The 6,072-nt window shown below is 34.0% G+C and overlaps 2 long non-coding RNA genes across 3 annotated transcripts in view; both read right to left on the bottom strand.

Annotated features, from left to right (window-relative positions):
* The window catches only part of LOC104711175, a 15,147-nt gene extending 11,207 nt beyond the window's left edge, over positions 1–3,940 (bottom strand). Inside the window, exons 1-2 of one of the 2 annotated variants that reach the window (XR_002033458.1) lie at positions 3,729–3,940; positions 3,559–3,616 (exon numbers count right to left, since the gene is read on the bottom strand). This is a non-coding gene — a long non-coding RNA (uncharacterized LOC104711175). Of the gene's footprint in view, positions 1–3,558; positions 3,686–3,728 lie in introns of those variants that run through there. The other variant, XR_755216.1, reaches the window with a different exon arrangement.
* On the bottom strand, positions 4,785–5,116 carry LOC104711174. Its single transcript, XR_755215.1, has 3 exons — positions 5,089–5,116; positions 4,946–4,997; positions 4,785–4,829 (listed from the first exon to the last, which is right to left on the bottom strand). It is a non-coding gene; the product is annotated as an uncharacterized LOC104711174 (long non-coding RNA).

Genomic DNA, 6,072 nt, shown 5'->3' with positions numbered 1-6,072 from the left:
CAGGTAAAACATCAATCTTTTATGATCATTACAGTGTCTATTATGTGCGAGTTATAATCTAGGTCTGATTTAGGATTTTCTTTTTGATTTTGTGAAGATCTTATTCTATCCAATGACGATAAGCAGAGGTTTGGTTTACTCGAAATAGACAGCATATTAAAGGGCAATGGAACAAGGTTGTCAGCCTTTGCCACAATGCCTACACTTCCAGAAGATATAATTGATGATACTAATGTGTTGATTGTTGATGAGAGAGACTATGACCGGAAAGAGCAGCAAGAAAAACATGATTCATGGTTAAAGTCTATGACAAACGAGCAAAAAAATATACAGAGAGATCATGGAAGCAGTGGATAACGACATGGGTGGTGTGTTCTTTGTCTATGGATTTGGTGGAACTGGTAAAACCTTCCTATATAAAACTCTATCAGCAGGATTAAGAGCGAGAGGATCAATCGTCTTAAACGTTGCGTTCAGTGGCATTGCTTCTCTATTGTTAGCAGGTGGAAGGACATCACATTCTAGGTTTGGAATTCCTATTAATCCGCATGAAAGTAGTGTTTATACAATGAGTCCGGGTTCAGATCAAGCACAGCTGGTGGAAGAAGCATCCTTGATAATATGGGACGAAGCTCCAATGATGAGCAAACACTGTTTTGAATCGTTAGATAGAAGTCTGTCGGATATTATAAAAAGAGCTGGTAATCGACCTTTTGGTGGAAAAGTTGTTGTATTTTGTGGAGATTTCAGGCAGGTGTTACCCATCATCCCAAATGCAGGAAGAGCNCGACGATTGGAAGGATTAACTACGTTCCAATTGGTTTCGAAGATGGATATTATCNCTGTATGAGTGCACTAAATGCTTCTTATCTGTGGAAGAATTGTAAAGTATTGAAGTTGACCAAGAATATGAGGCTTCTTGCGAATAANTTTTGATGACATTAAAACTGTTGAAGGAGTCGTCTATGGAACTTAGAAAGAGGCATGTTTTGCTTTAGGGTTGCTAGACAATGATCAAAAATATATAGATGATATAGTGAGAACAAGTTTTTGGGGTACTGGAAACTACTTACGTCGTCTATTCGCTATAATGCTACAATCTTTTAGTTTATCTCAACCAGAAGTTGTTTGGGAAAAAACTTGTTCTCTTTTAACTGAAGATATAGAGATGAGACGGAGAGAATACTTTAACCGAACAGGTAAAACATCAATCTTTTATGATCATTACAGTGTCTATTATGTGCGAGTTATAATCTAGGTCTGATTTAGGATTTTCTTTTTGATTTTGTGAAGATCTTATTCTATCCAATGACGATAAGCAGAGGTTTGGTTTACTCGAAATAGACAGCATATTAAAGGGCAATGGAACAAGGTTGTCAGCCTTTGCCACAATGCCTACACTTCCAGAAGATATAATTGATGATACTAATGTGTTGATTGTTGATGAGAGAGACTATGACCGGAAAGAGCAGCAAGAAAAACATGATTCATGGTTAAAGTCTATGACAAACGAGCAAAAAAATATACAGAGAGATCATGGAAGCAGTGGATAACGACATGGGTGGTGTGTTCTTTGTCTATGGATTTGGTGGAACTGGTAAAACCTTCCTATATAAAACTCTATCAGCAGGATTAAGAGCGAGAGGATCAATCGTCTTAAACGTTGCGTTCAGTGGCATTGCTTCTCTATTGTTAGCAGGTGGAAGGACATCACATTCTAGGTTTGGAATTCCTATTAATCCGCATGAAAGTAGTGTTTATACAATGAGTCCGGGTTCAGATCAAGCACAGCTGGTGGAAGAAGCATCCTTGATAATATGGGACGAAGCTCCAATGATGAGCAAACACTGTTTTGAATCGTTAGATAGAAGTCTGTCGGATATTATAAAAAGAGCTGGTAATCGACCTTTTGGTGGAAAAGTTGTTGTATTTTGTGGAGATTTCAGGCAGGTGTTACCCATCATCCCAAATGCAGGAAGAGCAGAAATCTGTATGAGTGCACTAAATGCTTCTTATCTGTGGAAGAATTGTAAAGTATTGAAGTTGACCAAGAATATGAGGCTTCTTGCGAATAATTTGAGTCCTACAGCAGCCAAAGAGATAAAGGATTTCTCATAATGGATACTAAAAGTTGGTGATGGAAAGATTTCTAAACCTAACGATGGTGAAGTGATGATAGATATCCCCAAAGAGTTTTTAATCACATCGGTAGATGATCCTATTGAGGTAATAAGCAGAGAGGTTTATGGAGATCCTAAATGTTTGAAAGATAATGATGATCCTAAATTCTTTCAAGAAAGAGCAATCTTATGTCCGACCAATGAGGATGTTGGCATAATCAATGAGTATATGCTTGATCAGCTTGAAGGTTAGTAATATTTGTTTTTAAAATATTCATGTTTCTAAAATATTTTACGTTTTCTCAAAGATCTAATATATATACAAACACTTATTAAACGTGGAATTTGATTTGTAGGTGAGGAAAGAACATACCTAAGTTCAGATTCTATTGATCCAGCTGATAAACGTTTTGAAAATAATCCAGTGCTTACACCCGATTTCTTAAATAGCCTAAAGGTATCTGGAGTTCCAAATCATAAAATTAGATTGAAGGTGGGTTGTCCAGTAATGTTGTTAAGGAATATAGATCCAAGAGGAGGGCTAATGAATGGAACAAGGTTGCAGATCACACAATTGGCTGAGTTTGTTTTGGAAGCTATTGTGATTACAGGAGACAGAGTCGGCGACAAAGTACTCATTCCAAGGATATTGCTCACTCCTTCAGATACTAAACTACCATTCAAAATGCGGCGATGACAGTTACCTTTAGTTGTTGCTTTTGCAATGACTATTAACAAAAGTCAGGGACAGTCTTTGGATTATGTTGGGTTGTATTTGCCTAGGCCATGTTTTTCACATGGTCAGCTTTATGTGGTAGTTTCAAGAGTGACTAATAAAAAAGGATTGAAGGTTTTGATTGTAGATAAAGAAGGAAAACCTCAGAAGGAAACAATGAACGTCGTATTAAAAGAAGTGTTTCAGAATTGGAAATGAGTCGGCTTATGTAGGACAAAGTCGTTTCCGAAGGTAACTGTTATTCATTCAATTTTATTATAGATAGATAAATATGTACTTTAAGTCTAAAATGTGTTTAGGAAAACTTAATTCTGGGCTGTGTTATAATTACAGGAAGTTTATAAATGAGGAAAAGACAGACGAGGATGGTGAAGTGGAGAAATTAAATGAGTGAAAGAGGTTTGTGGATTGGTATGCTTTAGAGCAGATGTTTTGTTTTAAAGATTTAGGATGAGACAGTAATAATTTAGTATGGTTTTTTTATGTTTGAACTAAACATACTGTGTCAGCAGTAGGTTTAGTCTCAAACTTTTTTCTATACTATTGAAACTTTTCTTTAATAGAATTTTATAATAAAGACTATTGTTAACTTTTATAAATTGAAAACAGAAACCACTTAGTTTAAACAACCAATTGCCAATACCTTAAAAAAACAAAGATGTCGAATAAAAATTTGAATAACTTACAAGGATATTAACTTACCAGGATTGTGTAATGCTTGGTACTAATCTCCACCTTCGAAACTACCAAGTTGTTTAAACTTACGCAAAACCCAGAATTACCATGCGAAATAAACAAATTCGATATTAGATTTGTTAATAGAAAATGATTAATAGAGACGGTGTTAAACTATAGTAAATTTGCTTTCTTACCATAGATTTAAAAACCATTTGCAAAGCAAAAGGTATTCAATAGACCAGTATGTTCAGAGTCCTTCTTCAATCCAATTGTTGAGTTCAATGAGTTTTTAATTCAAAGAATTTAACCCTGTCCAGACAAAACAAAAACATCAATAATGACCAAAAAGCAGATAACAAAGAGTGTATATACAGAATTCGAAAGAGTTTTGTTTTCTTATCTTCCTTTTAGGCTTCTTTATTTGTTTTCCTGTATTTTAAGAACAAATCAACAAACAAGAATACAGAAAATTCAACAGTTTAGTATAGATATGAGAAGATATCAGCAGAAACGGTTTAAGGTTTCTTTAAATAACTACTGAACAATACTAGCTGAAAGCACAAATTTACAACGAATTAAAACTTAATTAACTTATCTGGATAGTAACTTACCAGGATTGTGTATAGGTTTCCTCTTTTCTACACGTCCCATTTTGTTGTGATTATTGAAACTTAGGCAAACACCAGTTTTACTCGCACAAATAAAAAATGGTACATTAGTTTTGTTAAAAGAAAATGAACATTATAGTAAGGGTTAAACTAAAATTTATTTGCTTTCTTACCTTTCATTTGAAAACTTTATGCAAAGCAATTTGGTATAGATACACCAGTATTCACTAACACCTCCTTCAATCCAATTGCCAAGTCCAATGACCGTCTAACTCGAGAAAATTTTAGACTGACCAAACAAAACCAAAATATTAGAGTTTTGAATTCATCAGACTAGCAATATAAGCACGAATCGAAAGAGTTTTTTCTTATCTTTTATTAACGCTTCTTTAGTTGTTTTCCTTAGCTAAGATCAAACCAACAAAGAGGAGAAATAAAAATTCAATATTAATCATAATATAAAAATTCAATAAAAAGCAAATATTAATTATCAAAAAAAAATACCTGTAGAAGAAGATCCTTTATCGATCCAATCCAGACCGATGTTACATACATAATAGAACAAGTAAACAAGAAATCAATATCAAAAATATTATAATTTCGAAATAAGTCATACTAGATGTATAAACAGAAATCGAAAGGGTTTTGTGCTTATCTTTTATTTTACGCTTCAGACCGTTTGGTTTCCTGTTTTTTTTAGAAAAAATGAACAAAGAGGAATACATGAATATTCAATAGTATAGAATGATTGATTCAAATCTAACAAAAAAAGGAAAAATAACCAATTGGAAATAGATTCAAACCTGAAGAAGGTGATCCATATTCGATTCAATCTTTTTGGAAACCAGATCGACGCTACATGCATAATAGAACAGATAAATTATAAATCTTTGCCGAATCTTGATAATTGAAAGACGAATCTATAAATAAAAGATCGACTTATTACCTTATCCACTGAAGTCGAAATCAGAGAATTACAATAAGACATATTATCCAATAAATCTGATCATGTTGGTTTAAGTGTGATTCCAAACTGGGAATAGAAGAAGCTTCAGAGATTATCGGATATATCCGATTTATATTGCTCTAATCGATTCTTTCGCAACATCAGACAATTCTCTCTGTATCTCGGTTTTTTTTTTTTTGTCTCTTTGGTTTCCGGAAATCGATTGAGAAGAAGATAAGATTTTAATGGGCCGCAGAAAAAATTCAGGAAAACCCAAATATACTTTTACTAACAGTTATACACTTATGGTCCATTAAGATTTCTGGCCCATTAAAAACTGATTTTATTTTGTACAAATGTAATTATATTCAAATAAATTATATTATTTGGCCAAAGAATACAATATATTTAAAGATACAATATTAACCAAAAAATAAAATTAAAAAATATTTCCCGCACGTACGTGCGGGTCTTATCCTAGTCCATGATTGAATAACAGGGAATTTCATAAGATTTTTTAAAATTCATAATTGAATAACATAGGATTTGTAAATTTTACACAAATTACTTAAAATGTCAAGTTGAATACACCCCCCATGAACAGCACACTATAAACCAAGTAACAAACCTCGCTCTCTCTCTCAAAAAACCTAAAAACCTCTCTGCCTTCTCTCTAACCTAAAACCGCCGCCGCCGCTTATGTTAACCGGCTCCGGTGGCTTCCTTAGCACCGGAGTCGGTTTCTCTCTTTTGTTTTAGCTTTGTTTCTTCTATATCTCGGCTCATCCATCTTCTTTCTCCCAACGGCATCAGATCTAGTTTTCAGATCTAGATTTTAAAAAGCTTATATCTTCTTATCCTTAGCTTTGTTGCTTTGTCGTTTGGTTCTTGTGTTTCAGTCAAGCACAGTTGCAGATCTGGCCGTTCCTTCCTTGGCAGAGACAGCTTTCAACCGATTCCGCTCACTGTCTCAGATGAAGAAAT

The sequence above is a fragment of the Camelina sativa genome, chromosome 9 (genome assembly GCF_000633955.1).
Source record: "Camelina sativa cultivar DH55 chromosome 9, Cs, whole genome shotgun sequence".
Lineage (NCBI taxonomy): Eukaryota > Viridiplantae > Streptophyta > Magnoliopsida > Brassicales > Brassicaceae > Camelina > Camelina sativa.
Note: the sequence above shows the minus strand (reverse complement) of the source record. Positions and strands in the feature narration are given on the sequence as shown.